We start from the raw sequence: 22,400 nt of genomic DNA, 5'->3' as shown, positions 1-22,400 counted from the left end.
GCTTCAGGATGCAGCTGCAGGGAGCCCAAGTGCCCTGGGCTGCTGCCCAGACCCCAGAGACCTGCTAGGTCCTGTGGTGCCCAGGGGGAGCCTTTTACCAGGACAGGCATTGTGATGCCTGCTGCTGGGGCCCTCACCCACCGCAGGCCCTCTTGGATCAATACTTAATGTCCCTATCGATTACAAATGGTGGCCCACGTGAAAGCCAGCAGTTCCAGAAGTAGAGGAAAACAGTCACATTTAAAGGAGACAATGAAGCAATCTCAGCAGAGGCACACAAAGAAATATAAATAAATAAAAAAGACAGAAAGAAAAAAAGAAAAAAGTTCTCTCTGAAATCATAACATGTTTGTAACAATAGCAGATAATGGAGCACATTATCTGCAGAATGCAAAGGTACCAATTAAATCTCTGCTGGGCAGACGCCCCCCGCTGCTCGGGATGCCTGCCTCAGAGCACACAGTCTCTGCCTGCTGCTGTGACCCCACCTCTGGGATGACAGGAGCTGCAGACATGGGTGGGGGTGGCAGCAGCCTCGCTGACAGTCTTTCTGCTCTGGGCAAATGATCTGGCCCCAGGAGGAGCTGATTGTGAGGCAGTCCCTGCCATGGGTGGAACAAGAGACAGTGAAACCCACAGACCTCTGACCTGTGGCTCCCGTGCCCTGCTCTGACACCCCTGCTCCCTGGATAGAAGGCAGGGTGAATCTTTCTAGAGCCCCAACACCCACTGACAGGGGGCAGAAAGGAGAACTTCCACAATCGTGCACTGTGATTTTAATTCTTCCTTGTGTAAACGGGGTGGGCTTGGGGACACGCTGCTGTTTCCAAAGCGCTTAGCAAACTCTGGATCCCACTTGGGGAGGGGGGCCATGAGTGTCTATTTATGTCTAGAAAACAAAACAGAGCCCACACCATGCTCAGGAAGGCACAGGCTTGGAACCGGGCCAGGCTGCCACAGGAAGAGCAGCGTGGGGACCTCTCCTCAATGAATCTGAGGTTTGAGCTGTCTCCACTGCAGGCTGGTGTCCAGGCATGGTTCTTCTCAGCTCCAGAACCAGGAACTGGTCCCGTTCGTTGCAGCCCAGAAGCTCCAGAGGAAGCGGGCAAGGGCTATTGCAGTCCTGGTGGGTGGGGAGGGGACCAAATGTTGGCGTCAGGCTGGGGGTTCAGAGAAACCAGGCTGGCAGAGGACACACCTGTGGAAGAATTTGGCTTTAAAATCACAGACTTCTTTCTACCTCTTACTCCTCCCCAAGCCCTGTCAAGTTTTGATGGATGTTAAGAGAGTGTGATAGTAATCCTATTTTGGGGAATTAAAGGAGGACTTAATCTCATTTAGGATAAAGAAACAAGAGGGAACTGACGCACTTTGGAGTTGACACAGCCCAGGAGTGTGGCTGAATTGACAGAGCAGTGGGAGAGCCTCCTTCTTCCTCGAGGGTGGGGGCTCAGAGCTTCCTTCTTCCTCGAGGGTGGGGGCTCAGCTGTTTGGAGGACAGGCGACACACTCTCCTCCACGGCACCTGCTCTCGGCAGATGATTCTACAGTCTTCATCCTTGGCCCTTCCCTCTTGAGGGAGAAAACAATGTCCTTGTGAGAGGCTGCACACGGGTGTGTGGCGCTCTTCCACTCTGCTCCCTGATCTTCGGAGGTGCTATGTAAATGGGAAAATGAACAGCAGGACCATGGGACTGTGTTGCAGTGCTAACATAAAATGCACCAAGGCACAGGAAACGTAAATGTGCACTGCTGAGTGGCTGCTGAGTGTCAGGCGGGAAGGCTGCGGACAGCACCCCTCGGCCTCCCGTACTCTAGATACAGCAAACGGTGGTGACCAGGAGAGGACAAGAGATCTGGGGCTGGGGAGAGGGATGCACCGGGGTAGGCGGAGGCTCTCAGGGCATGAAGCTGCCCACGGTGAGTGGTAGTGGTGGACTCACAGGGCAGAGCCCGGCATGAGCAATGGCGTGACCTGTGGGTTCATCAGTATGGCCTCTTCCCCTGTGGCAGCACAGCAGAACTGGGGTGGGGGGGCGGTGAGCAAGGCGGGCAGGAGACAGAAAATCCCCACATCTTCTGCTGTGAACACAGAACTGCTCGAAAATACTCCATTTTGAAAATAGGAGATGCCGGGGAAGACATGAAAAGACAAGCGGGCGGGGAAGGGCCTCTGCCTTCTGAGGCAATGTCTGAGAAGGCCAGAACCACGGCGGGGGGACAGAGAGGGTCCAGTGCTCACCAGTGGCCTTCCTTCCATTAAAGGAGCCTAACGCTGTTGGTAAGGGGATGGAGGGTGCCCTCTGGTCCTCCTCAGTCCAGAGCAGTCGACACGACGGTACACTTGGACTCCTGGAAACAGACTCACACAACTAACAGAGGTGGCTACAATCCCAGGGAACGCACTGATTGGCCAGGAAGGAAGATTCAGATGGTTGTATCCTTCTTCTGGAACTCCCATTTCTCTTGGATGCCCCCCTCCACACAGCTGGGGCTCCACGCAGCCCCCCCCCCAACCACATAGTCTCCTCCTCTCAGTAACTGTAACTGAAACCACCACAGCCATGGCTCTCCACTGTCACCAGATTCTCAACCTGCTTGCATCTGGTCATTTCTCCTTTTCCACCAGTCAGAGTCCTGCTCCTTCCTGACCTGGACCTGGAAATGGTCAGACATCAGCAGTCCCTTTTGCTCTCAGCCAGAAGCCACACATGGAGAAGTTAAGCACTGGCCTTACACACACAGGTTCTCCACTCAGAAGACTCCGGAAGCTGCAACACCGTGACATCTGCTGCCTCTGCCTCTTCTATCTGGTTACCATGGCTCCTTCCTGCTAGCTTTTAAAACCAGAGCTACCATATGAACTTCATTCCAGCTTCTAAGACAGGACTGCATGGTTGAACTCCCAGAGGTCAAGAGCAGCTAAAGAAAGATCTTCCCCCACTAAAGTCAACATAATGGCAGAACTTGCCTGCAAATGCAAGACCTTGGGTCCAGCTATATCAACTCAGTGGCTTCTGGCCTCTACACCAGGAATGTGTGCTATTGGTCCCATCATACATGTGCATAAACCGAGGCCACCAAGCCTGAACGACGTTCCTGGGGTACTCGGCTGGCATTGCAGCTGGCCAGTGGCTCTGCCCTGCTTAGCTTACGTCCCTGTCATCCCGGTGATTACAATCAGTTTTAGGCATTGGCAACTGATACAGAGCTGGACTTTAATTTCTCTCAGACATCCTCTACCAATTGTGCTTGGGCCCACGGATGGCTTACAGGTGTAAACCCTATAAACCCTGGCACATGGACCAGATTGGGTCATTGTCTATACTTTTAGAGAGAACTGATGCCCTAGAGCTCACTGCTATATTAATGATTCAGAAGGACAAAGAGCCAAGCCCAGTGGCACCCCTCCTATACCTCCTCTAGTTTCCAGCAGGAGCTGCTCTGGATGGCAGCCGGCCTTCAGGTTGGCAGAGGTCACATAACGAGGAAAGCTAGCCTGTGACTTTGTCAAAAGGCTGCAGGAGGCAGCTGCGTTGCTGTCCACCAGAGGAGAGGCTGAGGGCATTCCTGGTATTCCCGGGTCTAGAGGCAGGCAGCCATGCAGGGCCCATGGAACGGGGTGAGGTGTTTTCCCCAACCACTGTCCTGATGAGTGGGTGAGAGCTGTGATTTTGTTTCTGATCTGAATTAATCATTTATTCATGAGCATTTGAAAATTAGACCCTGGCTAATTGAAAGCTCATCAGAAGAATGGGCTTCACGCTTCTCATTCATTAGTGGGAGGCTGAGAGGTGTTTTACAGACGGTGGTTAGTGGAAATGGGTCCCATCGCTCCCGGAAAGCACACAGGCCACCCCCTACCCACCCGCCAGCCCAGGGGCTTCACCATGTGCCTACAGTGCTTCCCTTTCAGTCCCAGTCCCAGCTAGTGCCAGCCGGGGCCTGGCTGTGTCCTCAGCTGCCGATCCTAAGAGTTCTTATTCTAATGGGGAGCCCGAGCTTTTATTCTGAGAGGAGGCCAAAGCAGACAGTCAGATGGAAGCAGGCAAGGTGAATCCTGACTGCACATAGCTGCAGTAGGAAGCCATTCAGTCACAAACGAGAGTCCCTAGGGAGACACATTTCCATCTCAGCGGCCACAGACATGGTGCAGTTGGTCAAAGGGGGACAGAACCATCTCACCAATAACAGGGCTATAAAATGCATTTGCCCCCAGATCTGAAGCTTGAAGGCATTGCACTTTTTCCTTATGATTTCACATTTAAACGTGGAGAAGGAGGTATTTTCAGACTAGAGGATTGTGTACTGAGAACTTGCTCTTAATTCAGTCTATAAAAATGTAAAGTGATGGAGGAGTTTACAAATTCAGCTGCTACAGTGGGCAATCATTCTCTGAAATGAACTAGATAAGGCTTCACAAGTGACTCCTTTGCAGCCAGCTTGCCATTCCTTCACGCCTTTTGAAAACAGACGTAAAAGGTCAACTGGAAATTTAAAAAAAAAAAAAAAAGCACATACACACACACACCATGACCAAAGCACCCAGGCTAAATATCGTACGAGATTCCTGTAAGGACCTGACTTAGATTATTCAACATTTTAAACACAGTTGTCGAGGTTAATTAGATTTCTGACCCTGAAAAATTTTAAGTGCCTCTGATGACTTACTTCCAACTGATAATTTTGGTTAGAAACAGAAAAAGAATAACAAATAGAGAGCAAATAAATACGCTCTTCATCCTCCTTCTTGGGAGCCTAGAGAATGTATTTCTGAAATTTAATTAAATATCAAGATGTCCACAAGATCTATAATAAACCACTTTGCAAGGCCTCTAAATGTCAAGGAAAAGCACATTTTTACATGAGACAGCCCCGCCTCCCCTGTAAATCTGTGAAGATTCAGGACTTTTGAAAAACCTGTAGAAGCCACAAGTACACATTTTATCTTGAAAGTACTTTTTCAAAGGCTCCGGAGTAGCTACGTGTTTGCAGCCTGAGCAAGTGGGATGCATTTTAATTTATCACACACTGGTTTGCACCATTAGTGTTAGAGATCTGCCAGACGGTTTTAAAATAATGCAAGAACTTTGGAATTAAAGCTTAAAGCGGTAACTTAGTAAAAGACGATAAACAACCACTTTTGTCTCTCATCCTATGTTCTTCCAGCAAGGTCCTTGGCAGAAAACTCAAACAATGCGGAGGAGGAGGTGGTTCTCTGGGGGCGGGGGGGGGGGGGAGGAGGAGGTAATGTAAAGAAGAAAGTAAATAACCCTTGACACTTCTGATTGCATTAAAAATCGTGGGTGCTAGAGTTGGGGGACTTATCCCCGCTGACTGCAGCTGTAATGCAGGAGATGAGGAGGGTTCTAAGGGCAGAGATTCCATTTTCAGAGCTGCTCAGATCCTTCGTTTGGAACTAAGGCAAACCTTGGTGTTGCTGCTAACCTGGCTCCTTGGTCATTTGCTAGTAAGTCTTGGGAACACAAAAGACATCAGGCTCAATCTGAAGGCTGCAGATTCTAGCCAGACGGCTACACTGTGGATGTTGGCCTTTCTTTCTGGAGCCTTCCATTTCAGTTAAGCGCTGCAGGCTCTCCTCTCAAATGCTCTCCCCAGCTGCAGCCTAGGACCAGGAAAGGCAGTGACAGTCTTGCCCACAGTGGCATGGGGGGACTTCCCCAAGGGGCAGCAGCAGGTGGGGTGTTTTCCCTTCTCAGGCTTGCAGTTCTGTGGTCCCGGCCCCAACTCCTCCCCTGCGCAGACAGCAGCAGGCGATACGTAAGGGAAGCAATGTGTGACTGTGTGCCCTTAAAACTTTACCTGCTAAGGCAGCTTCACAACCAGCTCTCTTCTGTGGCCGGGGTTTGCTGACCGCTGTCACAACCTTTTTTTTTATTAAACAAGGTGAAGGGTTAGGAAGACAAAGCCCAGCAAGTAGCAGCTCAGGGATATGTAGGTGTCAAGTGAGGTGTCGAGCCGTGGGGTTCCCTGCAGTGTGAGTACCTGGGGCTTGCTGGGGTGGTGGGGAGGAGGAAACCCTCACACATGTGGATGTCACTGCAGAGCGGCCACCATGGTGGGTCCTGCACACAATCTGAGTCACACACATGCTCCAGAACACCGTGGTTCCCAGGACCTCAGAATGGCACGCGAGTCCGCTGGAACCAGAGTACACACAGAGGTGACGGGGCGAGGACGTGGGTGCCCGCTCCTGACTCAGTGCCCGTGTCTTCCTAGGAGGACACTGGATAGATTCCCCAGAGGGAGCTGATGTCACACAGGGACAAGCTGATGTGAGGGTGGTCGTGGAGAGAGGTGACGAGTCCACAAGCTGAGGAGTGCAAGGGGAAGAGACACAGAGAGACCACCCCCAGAGGAGGTGAGGGCCGCTGCCGCCAGGCTAAGGACCGACAGTAGGCTATGGTGTGCAACCCCGGGACATGAGCACTGTGAGACTCCTTCTGTAGGAGCTGCCATGCCAGGTTGCACCACCAGAAGTGTCAGAACAAGAATCAGAGACGGGCACAGGCCCTTGCAGAGCCCGGGGCCTGATGGCTTGCCACGAGTCTTCCTGGAGACACGTCTGGAGGGTCTCACTAACCCAGAAAGCCCAGTTCAGGGCAACATCGCCAGCTTGCCAACAGACGAACGCATCCCTGGCTGCCATCAGGTCCGATTTCTGTGTCCAGGATATCGCAGGGTTTCCCCTTCTAGAATTTCCCAGAGAGCAAGTCCAGAGGAGCTGTTACTGCAGACTGAGCAGGCTCAGCGCCGTGTGCAGCCACCATGGGTGGTGTTTAGCCTTCTGTGCTGCCCAGAGATGCTGCTAGAACCTTCTCTCCTCACAGGCCACCTCCTTGGGCTGACACGATCTTTCTTCTCCTGTGTTTATCTGGAGATTCGACCATAGGCACTGTTTGGAATGCAAGAGGAAGGTTAATTAGCTTTTGTGACCCAAGAACTCTCAGGCAGATGTCAGTGGACTCACTAATTGCTCCTCAAAGCTTGTGTGGTTGGAGGGGAACAAGGTCCACGGAGCCAAGGGCTGAGCTAGTTATTATTAGGTGGGCTGTGGGCCTATCCAGCATGGTGGGAGGGAGATGGGAATGCCCTGGCCCTGTCCAGCACAGCTCTTCCCATCCCCAGCCCATCCAACCGCTCAGCCATCACGGTTCTGTCACCTGGTCACCCCGGCCACATACAGTGCTGCTCAGGATCAGCCCGGGAGACACAGCCACTTCCCAGCCATTCCCCAGGCCCCGGAAGACACATCAAGATAGACAATTTTCTTTGCTTGGAAAAGGACATGGGTCTTCTAAGTCATTGAAACTCCGGCCTGCGGGCCAGTGGCTTTAGTGTCCCCCCAGGCTTTCCTGAGAAGTGTATCGTCTCTGGCCGGCCCAGCATGGAGAATGGGCACTCTGGCCAGTGGCTGGGGGAGCCCTGCCTAGCAAACTCCAGGCCCTGAGTGCAAGCCAGTATCTTCCCATGCTTCTCACAGAGGCTGAGGGCTTGGTGTAGGTGAATGCAGAGACCAGAGGAAGACAAGCTCACTGACAATCAAGACTCCAGGCAGCCATTCCATGGCGGCCTCCCTTTCTTTACTAAGAAGACCAGAGTGCAATACTGCCCTCTTTCTGCAGCTCCGGTATCGTGGGACATGTGGTCCTTGCCTATACAGTTTCTACAGGGGAGTGAGCGTGTGTACATGAATGGGTGTGCCTGTATGTGTCTGTGTGTGTCCGTATGTGTGTGTGCATGTATGTAGCCTCTATGTGTGTGTGTGTGTGTGTGTGTGTGTGAAACTAAGCAGTCTCCTTGGATCTACCACAGACAGAAGCTTCCAAAAGTCAGGAAGTGGGTATAGGTGTCCCAGGTAGGCTTCATTTGGAGTGTGTGTGGTGTGTAGGGGGGCGGGGGTCCACATTACTGCCACTATGCCCTTGACTCTGAACTGCTACAGAATTCATGAACATGTCTTTCCAGGTGCCGGGTGTGCCCTGATCTTTCAGCATAGGCCCCTGCCCAGGCTCGAGGGGGGAGGGGGCACCTGCTGTGGGGTCGATTCCAGATCCACTGGCCTGGTGGGGGGATTTTCCCTTCCAGGATTCTTACCTTAGAAATTCATCATCCTCTTCTTTCCCTTTGGGTGACAGACAGTCATTTCATAGACTGCTGAGAAGATAATTCAGAATTCTGTTTATTCTAATGTGGTTCAAATGTCTGTGACTAGCATTGGGAAGCAGCCGGGTGTACTAAATACTGACAGCCCGAGCGCTCTGGGAGCCGGTCTCCCCTCCAGCTCTGCCAGCATGTCCTTCTGTCTGTCTGCCTCTGCATAAGAAGTGGCTGCCTGACCTCCAGCGCAGCTGAGGCTTCAAGAAGGTGGGGGCAAAGCAGGCCTGAAGCCAGGGTGGGGCTCAGGTTCCTGCAGATGCAGACATGCCTGTCCACTCTCTGCTGGAGGTATGACAGGCGCCTGTCCCAGGTCCCTTGACGCTTCATGAAGGAAGCAGCCATGGGGATCCCTGGTTATGAGGAGCTGCTGGCACTCCCAGAGGTGAATGGGCAGAGGACATGGGATGCAGAGGACAGAGAGGGCTGCAGGAAGGTCAGTAGCCCCAAAATCCAGACTGAAACTGCTCTCCGTCACTACAGGTGTGAGAGTGGGTGGGAGGCAGGAGGTGGAGCAAGGTCTGGGCAGAGACTGGACTTTAGGCTCCATATCTCTGCTGGCCTTTCTCCTCTCACTCAGATGGGCCACATGGCTTTCATTTTACCCAGAAGCCACTGGGAAGTACACTGTTTGCAGGGGACTTGGTTTTGATTTAAAGAAAAAAAGTCAGTGGCTGGGAGTCTGGCCTAGTGGATAAAGTGCTTGCCTAGCATGCACGAAGACCCAGGTTCAATTCCTTGGTACCACATATATAGAAAAAGCTGGAAGTGGTGCTGAGGCTCAAGTGGTAGAGCTCTAACCTTGAGAAAGTCCAAGGACAGTGCTCAGGCCCTGAGCTCAAGCCCAGGACTGGCAGAAAAAAAAAAGTCAGGATGCAAAGAACGAAAGCCTCTGGGTCCTGAGCGCACGTGCCATTCCATTCCGCCATTTCTCGTGGCACCACGTACCAAGGGCTCGAAGAGCAGCTGTGGGACACGGCTGCACTTGAAGGGGACAGGACCACCAGGGACAGTCCCACATCGGACTCCACCAGACACCTCGGGGCAGGACACCTCAGGGAAGGAGCACCTCAGCCCTTGTCCCCTCTTCCTCCAAACGCTAAGACCAGCCTCAGGCCTGGCCTCCTGCCCTGGCCTGCAGGAGCCGGGAATCAATCACTCCTTCTGTCTAAAGTCCAGAGCCAGAGAGCTCGGCCACGTGCTGGAAAGCTTGCCATGTTGAACACCAGCCCCTTTCCAGGTCTGTTGGTGACTGATACAGCTCTAGAACCTTCCAGAGTGAACTCTTCCAGAAAGAATGATACAGGCATTCTCAAGATACTTCTGAAAAACATGTCCTGCTGCGGCGATGAGAGTGCTGTCAGTCAGACAGGAACGTTTACAACGCTCCAGTTCAGTCAGCGCTTCCCATTTGCCTTTCTGCCCAGATTGGGTGACCATGGCACCTACGGCCTCTCCTGTCCTCCATCTTCCCATCAGCTGCACCGAGCTGGCTGGGACAGCATACCACAGAACATTTCCTCCCGAAATGTTCTCAGGCCTGCATGCCTTGAGAGTTATGAGAACCAGAGGGAGGATAGTGCTGAAAAGAGAGGAAAGTCTCAGAGGTGGGTAGTTGAGACACTGGGGGGAAATGTCAGTAGATGAATGGATGGACAGATCGATGGATGGAGGGAAATGGATAATAGATGCGTGGATGATGGATGGGGAGGTCGAAAGAACGGATGGGTGGGTACGTGAGTGGAGGATAGGAGGATGCACACTAAGAGAAAAGACGAAATGTGGAATGAGGGAAAAGAAGGGCTAGTGGCTCTTTGAGATTGTAATGATGTTTTAGCTTGTGTTTGTCAGCTGAAAGAGAACTAAAAGCCAACCTGCACCTTAAAATACCAGCCACCCCTAACCTGCAGGAGATGATATGAATGCCAGGGTTCTCTGGCATAAAGCAATCCAGGTGCACGATGCCCCCAGGTCCCCTCGCCTTGGTGCCAGCCAGCTTTCTCTTCCCCCTGCTCACTCAGATGCGTGACCTGCTCAGAGGGACCTTTCCCAGCTGCAGCCCAAACTTCTAGTCCAGTCATGTCCTCTGCTGTTTTCATAACTCATGTGACTCCTTCTGCCACGCTGTCCATGCCATTGCTGGCTGTGTATCTCTCTCACTGTCGCTGATGCTTTCCAGCCCCTATTATTGAGCTGTCAAGGACACTGGCAAGATGGGAATCTGGGAGACAAACAGCCAAACTCCCAGGTGTGCTTATTACGTGCAGACTGACTCCTGACCTTAGGGAACATCACTGGTGTCCGTGCTCCATAGAGCCAGTGAAGCCCAATTCCACCTCCACTGAGCCACACCAATGCCATATCAGAGGGGAGGCTGGCGGAAGGGTAGCAGAGATGGCGCCTGGCTGGAAGGCCTACAAAGAGGGGCTGCCACAAGCAAGAAGGAACTTCGCAGAAAGCAAGACATGCAGCTAAGTGCCTAGTTCTCTAGAAGCCAGTGGAGCAGAATCTTCTAGTTTTCCCAACCACCATCTTCTAGGACAGCCTGGCCTTCTGTGCCTTCCCTTCCTCTGCACATCCTCCCAGCATCCCAGAGAAAGGGGGAAGGTGTGGGGGCCTCTGGAGAGCTCTGGGCAGGAAGGGCTCTGACCGATCTCATGCTGACCCCCTCACAGACCAGGGAGACTAGGGAGGCTTCTGTCCAAAGAAGATGGGATCTGTGCAGAGGATGGAAACAACCTTCCATAGATACAACTGTGTCAAATCAAAGTTCTGCCCAAACTCTCACTTTCCAACAATCCTCATAGGGCCATAGCATGGTATTACCAACTAATATTGAAGCAACAAGTTTCTATCTGCTCATATATTTCCCATTTCAAATTTAATTAAAGCTTCAGGATATACACAGCTCTACCAGGTGTATGTGTGTATTGGGGGAGGTTTTCTCTGGCAAAAAAAAAAGAAAAGAAAAACCACTGGGAAATTCCACTTAGCACTATCACTAACACTGCAAACCCAGACGCTGAAGAAGAGAGAAGAGTTTTCCTGGTGTCATAAAAATTGAGAACTCTTAGGAGCATGGCTCTATTGATAGAGTATCTGTCTAGCAAGCACAGGGTCTCAGTTTCGATGCCCCAGTTACACACACACACACACACACACACACACACACACACACACACACACACAAACATACACACACACACATACACAAGCGCACGCGCACGCATGCGCACGTGCACACATGCACAAATTTAAAATTCATCCAAAAACTGAGAGTTTTTATATGGCCAAAGGTTCATAGACAATGTCAACAAATACATGAAGGATTTATTAAAGATTATTTTCAACACAGATAACAGGCAGTACGTTAGCAGCTATCCTATACATAGACAAGTTACAAGACAAATGACAAGAGAAAGAACCTCATAGGAAATAAATACAAGGGTCTGAATAAGAAATTCACAAGAGTGAATCGCAATGACCAAGAAAAAAAATCTGAAAAGAATAATTCCTTCAATCTTGCCAGTTATCAGACATGCAAATGAAAATTAAAATAAGTGGCATTAATCTACAACCATCAAGACTCGATCATCTCACTGAGTCGGGCGTGACACTTCTAACTGGCAGATGCTCGAGGGAAGCGAGCTTCAACAGGTCTATACGGGTGGTCCACAGACAGATACATCTCACCGGCAGGAAGACGGCCCGGCCGTGGACACGTGTGGGAAGAGGGGCGGCCCGGGGGGAGTCTGCCCTTCCCCCCCTCTTGTGTGACTTAGCACCGTCCACAGCTGAGTCTCCTTGGGCCACCACAGTCCTTACTTCCACTGCTGGAGCCTTTTCAGGGCACAAAGGCAGGTCATTCCATCCTGCTTGCACCAGCCTGAGCGTGGTGGCCTCAGGGGTGGCGGGATCTGGTTTTCCTTGTGGGATCCACAAGACCTGGGGTGCCATGAGGTTTGCTCCTGCTACTGCAAACAGGCCAGATTCTCTGGATGAATGCATGACTAAGAAAGGACAACACTTAAAAATGTGAATGCCTGAGGAGAGGCAGCAAACTCTGAAATCAAGACCCTGTCTAAACTCCCTCAGTTCGGTCGAAGGTAGAGGGAAGCAATGAAATGTCTTTCTCTTTTAGCTGACATTTTTTTCTTTCATCTTCCTTTTCTAATTCCCTGCCTTCAGTGGATTGTCCAGGACGTGATAATATGGCATGCCGGTGTATGCACAGTGCATGGTGGTCAGTCACCCCTCCCTCACCCGCCCCTCACTGCCCCCACCAGTGAGGGGCGGGGAACTGGGATGCAGTTATGTGCACCATTCCACTTGTATCTGTTCCCCATTCCCTCTTCCAGTCATCGTTTCCCACTACCGTCACCACCACCCCCATTTGAAACACACTACATTAGCTGACATTTTAAAAGATATCTTTAGACTTCTGCCTACGGCTCCCTGAAATTACAAGAAGAGAAAAAGAAAGCTCTGAGGTCAACATTGCCGAAGTTAATCCTGACCTTGCTACTAAGCGATACATATTTTCACAATTAATTACTCTAGATGACATTTGCTTGGAGGAAGCGTCAAGAGGGAAATCAGAAAGATGGATTAGGCACTGTCCCTGTCTGCAAGTCCCCGTGGAAAGACGGAGCTCTTGGTCCTCAGGTACCAAAGCCTGGTGTGTGAGCTCACCCCAGCAAGCCAGCCCTGCATCCATCCATTTAGAAGGAGTGCTCCAACACCACTGTGGGCAGGACCAGCACCTCTGCCTGGACCCACTGGTCCAGCCCCACCAGACAACAGAAAGATACAGCATTGCCAGCATGGTGCAAGGCAAGGTCGCTGAAGAAGGAGAAAGCCAAGACAACAGCGGTGAAAATAGGGGAGCACATTGTGTAGACGTGTTAGTGGGGGCCAGAGAACACCCCCCGGTGGGTGCTGGGGCCCAGGCCGGCCTTGCAGTTCTCCCAAGGCCCTGGGAGCCAGCCAGAGCCCCCTTGGCACTGTGGAGAATGGAATGCATGTGCTATGGCTTAGCCTTGAGTCCTTTTCTGCCCAAACCTGCAATGGGACCCGGGTGGTAAACCTGCCCTGACAGCTTCACCCTGCAGCTGTTCAAGGGCAACAGGTAGGAGACAGGGCAGAGGTGCCACAACAATGTCTACCTTCCCTGGGCCAGGGAACCCCGGTGTGCTCAGGGCAAGATGTACGCAGGATGACTGAGGATGTAGGACTGGTGTCTGTGCTGCCCCCAGACTGACTGCAATGGCGGGATTCTCTTCACCCTCCTGCTCATGACCCCAGGCAACCCGGGCAGTTAAAGCCCTCAGGAGTCAAGTGTGCCATGAAGAACCAGCCTCTCTCTGCCTCCTGCAGGGTTGCGCCATGTGCAGACTCTACGGAGGCCTCAAGGCTGCTCTGGTCCCTCTCCTAACCTTTCTCTGCCCAAGGGAGTTCCATTCCATAAAGAAAATATACATGTAGGCATAGTTTCGATTTTTTTGGTAGAAAAAAAGGAGTGAGAAAGAGAGAGAGATGGCTAGATTGCAAAGGGCTAACTGGAATTTAATTTTTCAACATTATCAGAATAACCCTGGCTCTCCCCTGGCTCTGCTTCAGTTTGATTAAGTTTTCCAGGACAAATATATGGAAATCACCCACCCTGGGCCCTGCACGGCCCACTCATTTTTTCGCAGCTACCCATGGCATTGGTTCCTCCAGATTGGGCCCATAATTGAGCCTCTGAAGGAGGGGGGTCTCCTTTGCAGCAGCAGATACATTTATCAAGCGATGCAATGTTATTTATTTCAACTCCCATTTGTTTCTCCCTGCAATTTCTATCTGGGAGGAAGGCCTAGGCTGTTCTTGTTGGTGAGGGACTCAATGCAAAGTTAATTACTGCAACGAAAGAAAATGAGGAAGCCTGGCCACTCTCCAGGCCATTTCTTCCAAAACCTATTTCCAGGCAACTGGAGCCAAGCAAGGAGGCTGAGAGACAAGGGTGCCTTCCAACAAGCGAGGGTGGATGGGTGGGAGGGTGGGGGAGGAGGGACTCTGAGAAGGCCCAGCACAGGAGAGGGTTGCGTGCAGAGCAGAGGAGCCGGATGCTTCCTACTTCGAGCATTAAGGCGCCGTCACATTTCTTCCTTGTCGGTCCCATTTCTCTTCACACTCCAGGAACTGCAGAGAGAGGGGAGTCTGGCTGTTAGTTTTCAATATAATTGGACTTGGTTGCCGTGTACCCAGTGTGCTTCTCCCCGGAGCTGGGAGCTTAATCTCGAGGCAACCATGGCCTGGTAAAGCAATGGGGAACTATGTAAATACATTTTTCTCTCCAGGAAACAGTGTATTTTTGAAGAGTGTAATAACATACAAAGGCTGGACAATCTAGGGACCGTCGTGGCAGCAGACAAGCTCGTCCCTCCTTCTGTTTCCTCTAGATAATACCAGGGTTTTAAATCGTGCCGGGCAATCTGCATTATTAAAGTTGTCATTTTTAAGCGGTGTTCTTCATTGGGTTGCAAGTAATTACTCCGTGAGGATGGATTTACTTGTTCTCCCTACGTGTGACAGTATTGGAAGAGCTGCAGCAGCGTCGAGGCTCAAAAACTGCAGCAATGTTTAACTCCTGAGCCGTCAGTCACTCTACATGCTCTCGATCATTTTTCTTTTTCATGTGCCTCCTAGCCCGGCCTTGGGGCAGCCTGGCAGGACAAGGCAGCTGTAAAGCCAAGTTCCCCACATCCTGGTAGAGAGGATGGCACCTCCGCACATCTGAAGGATTGTTAGAGAGACTCAGCTCTGGGGAGCTCAGGATGGGGGTGTGGAGCTTACCTATACGGCCTGACCCGAAGACCACACACTCCAGTGGGTAGGCCCGTGCCTCCAGCATAGCAGGTGTTCATTTAATACATGGAGACGAATGGAAGTCTGGATGCAGAAGGAAGCTGTAATCGTGTCTAGGTCTGCCTAGACGGAATAGGACGCAGCAAACTCTCCCGCAGGGACTTCTGGGAGGCTGGGAGAAGGGATGATAGAGGCCGTGAGCCCCGACACCACTTTCCATGTGTTTGGTTGTGAAGGGGAGGAGAGAAACCAATGAGTGAAGGGTAACGAGAACTGAGGGAAACTTGAGCCGGAATGTGTTCTGGAATATTCTCACAGACATCAGAGGTGCCTTGTGGAAGAGCATGGGCACAGGCTTGGGTAGGGAAAATAGATTATGATACAGATTATGATCAAAATAGAACATGATTACGGGGTGGGTAGAAGCAGTAAAGTGTTGGAATTCTCCATATTTGTGTTTTTCCTGGTACATTGGCATAGTGGTGAGCCATGGCTGCCGTAGGAGTGGGGAGATGCTTGAAAAGAGATGTGAAGTCAAGAACAAGTCAGAGGAGAAGCCAGAGGAAGAGCAGTTCTGCGAAAAGAACGCTAAGACTCAGCCATGGTCCTGCACATAAACCAGACAGCATTGAATGGGTGCCCTTGTTTGTTTATCTGTTTGTTAGTTCAGGCACGCTAACCTTCCTGGGTGTCCAGAGAAATGGAAGACAGCCCATGGATTCCTGGCAGAGTCTAGAGGAGCTCTAGGTCTGAGGGCTGTGAGGACACAATCAAGACAGAGGGCCACACTGGGTCAGAAGAAGACAGGTCAGGATGGATCTAGTGCGTGACTCCAGCCAGATGGGACAGCTGAGGAGGAGGTGTGGTGAGATCTGAGTGCAGGGGCCTGGACTCTGAGCCTGTGCAGGGGACACTGGCACTGCAGAGAGTAGGGCTCATCCAGGCAGGTTTGCATTCCAGCATCTGTGGTCCCTTTTATAAGAATCACTGACGTCCTGACTTGCAATCCGCTTTTCAAACACAAGTAAGGTCAATCTTGGTTTCTTGTTTGTCGGGGAGAAAGGCACAGGAAGCTCGCACCAACCTTGGTAATCCAGGGCAGGACACAGGCAGCTGGCAAGAGCCCAGGCCATGCCAGCAGGTCCTGATGAAGTTTGGACTGAGTGAGTGATGAGCAGGCCTTTCTGTTCTCCTGGCTCTGTCCTGTGTGCAGGTTCCATGTCAGGGGCCCAGATTTCAAAACAAAGACACTGGGAAAGTTCAGACTTTTCATCCCCTTCAGTCCCACTGCGTCTCATCAATTCCAAGAAAAAAGTGAGTTTGACACGCACATGCCAGAGTTCAAAGGGAAGAGGACTGACCCGTCCTCTCTAAAGACCAACGAAGCCTTGCCCTTCTTCGCAGTCTGACACTCCCCCTCCGCGCTGCTGTTTTCCCACTTGAACGTTCCCAGATACCTTTCGGCTTCTTCACCAGCATCCTCCAACTCTCTCTCCCCAACCTGAGACTCCGTTCCTCCCTCAGCCTATTAGAAGCCTCCATCCTCCCTCCATTCCCTGGGAAGGGTCTGTAGGTGGCTGCAGTATGGCTTCTCCCAGTCCTTTCATGTGAGGCATCCAGAAACAAGGAGCAGCCTTTGTATCCCCTCCTCTGCCACTCCAGACTTCTCAGGTAGGGCTGGAGTCACTCAGGAAGCAGGAATTTGAAAGTCTCCATGTGATTCCAGGCCAAGGGAGTCCAGAGAGAAGACTACTGAGCCCAGAGGCAGAACTCTGTACTTGCAGAGCCTCCCTGAGACACCCAGGCCAGGCCTGTGTCACGTACCCTGCAAACATGGTGTTTGTGGAATGAGTCTTCAGGCATCAAGTGCCACACTTAATGAGGACAGCAAGAAGATAACAGTTTGCAACTGCCAGGGCTCTGTGTGGACTTCAGGGCTCCACGCTCCAGGATGGAACCAAAAGCTTTGTATTCAGAGATTGCGGTGGGATGGTTTTGGAGACACCTTGTCCCACTTTCTGAGTTGATTGTTCCCACAAAGACAAGTGAAAGTCACCAAGAGGGGAACAAGCAGGTTTAAGATGCATCCCCTCATCTGGCTCTGCCTCTCTAAATTAAACTCCAGTCACTTGCTAGGAAAATGTGTTCCTTTATGTGTTTCCATAAATCGCTCATTTCAGTGCTATATGTTTCTTTTTTATTATAGGAGGAGCTAAAAAAAAGTTAAATAATCTACACGAGCTATATTTTACCTTTTAAAAGATATTGCCTTCCAGCCAGAGGCAAGAGCAACAGGCTTTGCAAGCAAAGTGCACAGTGACACCAGTGCGTGAGTGTCCAGATGTAAGGACAGCCCCTTCCCCTGCAGGGCCACTGGAAGTCACTGGGGGGCATTAGAACTGGCTGAGGGGCACACTGCTAATCCCGATACGCCTCAGCTCTTGCCTGCACTTCATTTCTCTCTCTCAGGAGATAAAGGAGGAAGGACTCTGTTCGGCTCACAGATGGAGGGGCTTCAGTCTCCGGGGGCTTGGCCCTGTCTCTTGGGCCTAAGGTGGCAATGGTTGTCATGGAAGCTGGAGTGTGTGGAAGGGGAGGAGACTGCACACCTCATGGCAGCCAGAACTCAGAGAGAGAGGAGAGAGGAAGGGGTTGGTTAGCCTTCCACAGCCTTCCCTCAGAGATCTACTCTCTCCGCTTCCCAGATGCCCCACCCCTCGATTCCACCACACAAGTATAAGTCCATTTGTGGATCAGTTCATCAACTAGAGCAGAATCGTCAGGGTCTCCAGCTAGGGACCAACCCTATAACATACGAGCCTTTTGGGAGACACTGCATTCAAACCTTAGCGGTGAGTTTCTAGTTTTGCAAGGCGTTACCAAAAACTGGCCCAAATCAAGCAGTCTGTGCAGTCGTTCTATGAGACATAGAGATAGAGTATATACGTGTGTGTGAATGCACATATATATGGCCATATATATCCATATCCATATATATTTCCATATGAGTATGTAAGCAAAACTCTACTTCCAGCTATTTGTTGGTTAGACATATGAACCTCGTGGATTTGTCTGCTCAGGCTGGATTCAAACCTTGAACCTCAGACCCCAGCCTCCTAAACAGTTAGGATTCTAGGTGGGAGCCGCAGATAGCAGCTACTTCTTCCTTCTGAGAGGAATAACTGGGTCCCTGGATACAATGTAATCTTCAGTGCCTGGCCTTCTGGGCTCGTCACACGCTCTGCTAGTTGTGAGGCAGACTTCACCACTGACAACTGCAAGACTCGGAGTACGGACCAGGCTGGGACCCCACAGGGAGCCACAGGGCACCCCTTCCGGTGGAACTTTGGTTTAGCACAGTGTCATCACTGCCCTGTGGATTCCAGCTCCGCTTCAGGTGTTTGCTTTCCTGCCTCTGCCCTCTGGCTCAGGCCCTCAGGACCCACAGCCAGCTCAGCCTGGAGGGTAGGAGAGCCTGGAGGGAGCTGGCAGCCTCAGGGGATAAGGGGATATAGCAGCTGACCTCCCACCCCCACCCCCCATTAGTCTTGCCCTTCTGTCTCGCAGAAACAAACCTTGAGCAACAAAGTCCCGTACCTTTCCCCCCAAGCACTGCTCTCAAACTTGCAGTTTTCAGAGAAACAACAGCATTCTTCCTTTTTGCACTCAGACGTCTTTTGTTTTCCCTAATGTTGCGCTTCGTGATATAATTACACTCAAGTGCTAGTGCAAGTGGCACAGCAGGTTTGAGAACGAATGCGGCAGTTCTTAGTACACACAGCCCACGGCCCAGAGGGTGTGCGAGCCCCGTCCCTGTGGGCGTGCGGCGAGCCTGCTGCTCCCACGGACGGGGCTGGATCCTGTGGCTCAAGAACTGAGCGCCTGTGGCGGGACAGCGGTGCACCAGCTGTGAGTGGCTGGGCCACCGGGTCATTCTGCATGCCCAGCTCGGGCCTGTCCACAGTGGGCGCCACCCACAGACACACAGTGCTTGACAATGGGCCCGGTGATGAATCAGAGCTCAGGGAGCAGGAGTGGGCCACCCTGCTGCTCTAGACGTAGTGGGCACCCCTCCTGAACCCCTGCAGCCCCTCCTAATCCTGCCCTAGGGAAGGGAAGTGGGCCTAGGACACCTGAGGACTTCCGGCCTCTGGAGCTGAGAGGCGTCCAGCGTGCTGTCGCTGTTCTAGCGTCCTCTGGGACACCCACCCTCGCCTGCTGCCTCCTGGGATAATTACCCTTGCACTGCGTCATCCACTCCCAAATCCCAGAGGCTGTTTCCACCGCGTTTATTATCACTGGTCAGACTTAAAGGATGGGAGCTGGGTATGCAGGAAGATCGAGAGGCCTGGTGCCTTCGCAGGAGTCTGTGGAAATAGCTCAGAGTGGCCCGGCATGGCGTAGGCCTGGTGGTGTTGACGGGTGCCGTGTATGGCTCTATGGTTCATCTGTCGCTTCCTGGCGCGAGGCTGGTGGGGTGGGGTGGGGCTGGCTGCCGGGCGCCCACGGCTGGATGCGGACCTGGGTTGGGGACCCACGCTCTGTGTGGCTTGGCAGCTGCATCCTGGCAGTGGAGCTGCTGGGGTGGAGGCCAGGCCAGGGCCGGGGACAGAGCAACAGGTGCCCCAGCCCCCCCATGGCTGTGGCTTTATGGTGTCTCCACTCCAGCGACTCCTAAGTCACCAGAGGGGTCGGGAAACGGGGCGTCCACGCTCCTCAACGTCCACCTCCTCAGTCCTTTCTCAGGATTCTGCTTTCCAGCCTCTCCGATGAAGACAGGACAGTTCATTCCCGGGGGTAGTGCATGATGAGATCTGACCATTTGTTTCCTCGTTAATTCTCAGCTTCACACATCATAATTAAATAACTGATGATGGCATCCCTATGAATGTGACAAACAAGGTCAAGAAACTGACCATGTCATGTCCTTGATGGGCTGGGCTGTGAGCCCCATCCCGCCCTGCTCGACCAGGAAGCCTGCAAGCCTGTCTCTGTCCTTGAGAGTTGTGCACTGTGGCCCCTTCCTTCCATCTGCCTCTTCTTCTTCCCTCCATCTCCCTCGTCTCCCTCCATCGCCATCTCCATGTCCATGTCCATTCTCCTCATCTCTCCCCGTCTCCCTCCGCCTCCCTCCATCTCTCCCCGTCTCCCTCAGCTCCCCTGTTGGATCCTGGCTGATCACAAGGCTGGTTCTGTGCTGCTGCTTTCATCTCCAGCCTCCTGACGCCCGGGAAGGGGAGTGGCCAGGGAAAAGCTACAGGAAAGTAGGGCTCTCCACACTTCAAAGGCACCAATATCAAAGGCCCTTTGCCACTTCGGTGCATTTGCCATTTGCCATAAGTGCCATTCATTTGACATCAAAAGTCCCGGGAACCTTGAGACTTAACAAGTCTTGAGTTCAGCTCCACGCTCTGCCTATCTTCCCATCCTTCGCCAGTGGTGCTGTGACCTGCCCGCCTGAGTTATACATTACGACGCAGGGACCAGGGGCCCATTTCTAGGTCTTTTCTGCCATGGGCCAGAAGCCTCTCCTCTGAGCTGAGCTGCAGGGGGCCCCTCCCTCAGGCTTCAAGGCACAGTCCCTCACCTCATCAGATAATCCCGGGCAAGGCTACCTCGCACAGCCTCCACCCACATCTGAGACACACTTTGTCTCAAATAGCACATCCTCGCCTTCCATTAGTTTCTTCACTTGGAAGTTCCTTTAGCCACAGGACCTTTGTATCTGCTGTACTCTTTCTGGAACCTTTGCTCTCCCTCCCCCATCTGCCGCCTCTTACCCAGATTGTGCTGATTGATTTTCTTGTCTAAGATGAAAGCTGCTCCTGGAGGGAGTGCCCCCACCCACCATGCCACTGCCCTGGCCTTCCCTTTTGCTGTGTCTGACAATGCCAGGCCCTCTCCCTCACCCTGCAGGCCATGCCACGAGACTAGTATGCTTGTTTGCTTTCGTGGTTTGCTTTTTGGAAATCGGTGAATATTAACAGTGCCCATGGATTCCACGGTGACATTTGCGCGTGTGCACACTGTGATCAAATTCACCTCACTGCCCTTCCTATTCCCCCTTCAAAACAAGCTAGTGGGTTGTGTGATTTTGTTCTCCTCATTTGGTTTCTGCACTTCTTTGATGACACTCGGCCTTCCCCCTTCCCCTCTTCCTTTTAACCCCCGCCTCCCTTCACATCACGCCACTCCTCTTATCTCTCCCATCTCAGAGCCTCCACCTCTGGGAGGCATCACGAGGTATCCTTCCCGATCGCTCTGTCTTATCTCACTTCACGTGATGCTCTCCTGCCTTCTCTCCAGCCAATGGCACTCCAGTGTGTACACGGCCATGTTTCCTCTACCCACTCACCAGTGATAAGCTCCTGTTAGCTACTTTCCCAGCTCCTCTGTGGCTGGTTCTGGTCTCCTCTGTCATGGTCTCCAAGAAAGCGCCCAGTATACGAGAGGCACCGTGTGCCCCGTGAGTCACAGGGTGTGCCGGGCTCTCCCCGAAGCCCATGCTGTGGCTGGGCTCTGCCAAGAGAGGTCAGGCGGAGCTGGCGGACACCCTGGGGCACGCGTGGAGACTCCCTCAGACTGGGTGGAGGCAGGAGGGCACTGCCCAGCTCCTCCAGATGGCAGTGGCCCCAGAACTGGAACTGGAACTGGTGGAGGGACATCTGCCTGCAGAAGCAGAATGTGGGGAGGCCCCCAGGCCGAGTGAGGAAATGGTCCAGGCTGGCCAGGATCTGTAGGGCGAGGGCTGCCTGCCCCAGAGCAGCGCCTCTGTAGACTGGAAGACGGGGAATGGGGTGGAGGGAGGAGGATGGTGGTGGAGGTTTCGGCCTCCTGACTCCAGCCCTGCACAGGAGGAGGTACATAAGCGGGCTCTGGGAGGTTCAGGGGATAGTCACCGTTGCCCCTCTTCTGCAGAAGAGCATCCCAGGGTCAGAGACCCAGGCCTGGCCCTGGCCCCAGGCTGAGGATCAAATAGGCAGGCCAGCCCGGGGAGAGCCTCGTCGAGGGCCCTGGACTGGACTTCCCTCTGCATTGCTGGCCCAGGCTCACAGCCTGTTTGTGCTCTGCTGGCTGCTTATCGTAAAGTAGCCCACGGAGAAAGCACTGGTCTAGTGGCGCCCTCCGACTGACCTCCACGGATGGTGAGGCCCTGTCCTTGTTTCCTTGGGCCTCCTGTGCAGGTGTCTTGGTTGGTCCCCGCTGTTCTGCCAGGGTGACGAATCAAGCTCTGATCTTCACACCCACGAGCCCCTGCTTTGCTTCAGCCAGGATGCCAGCATTCCTGTCCTAAGTAGCTCTCCTCCTGAGGCAAATCTTCAAACCCGCTCATCTCTCTGCACCTCATCTCTCTGCACCTCGTCTGTGTCTGGGCT

Source organism: Megascapheus bottae, chromosome 18, assembly GCF_031878675.1.
Source record: "Megascapheus bottae isolate mThoBot1 chromosome 18, mThoBot2.hap1, whole genome shotgun sequence".
NCBI lineage: Eukaryota > Metazoa > Chordata > Mammalia > Rodentia > Geomyidae > Megascapheus > Megascapheus bottae.
The sequence above is the reverse complement of the archived record's forward strand: the minus strand, read 5'-3'. Positions refer to the sequence as shown.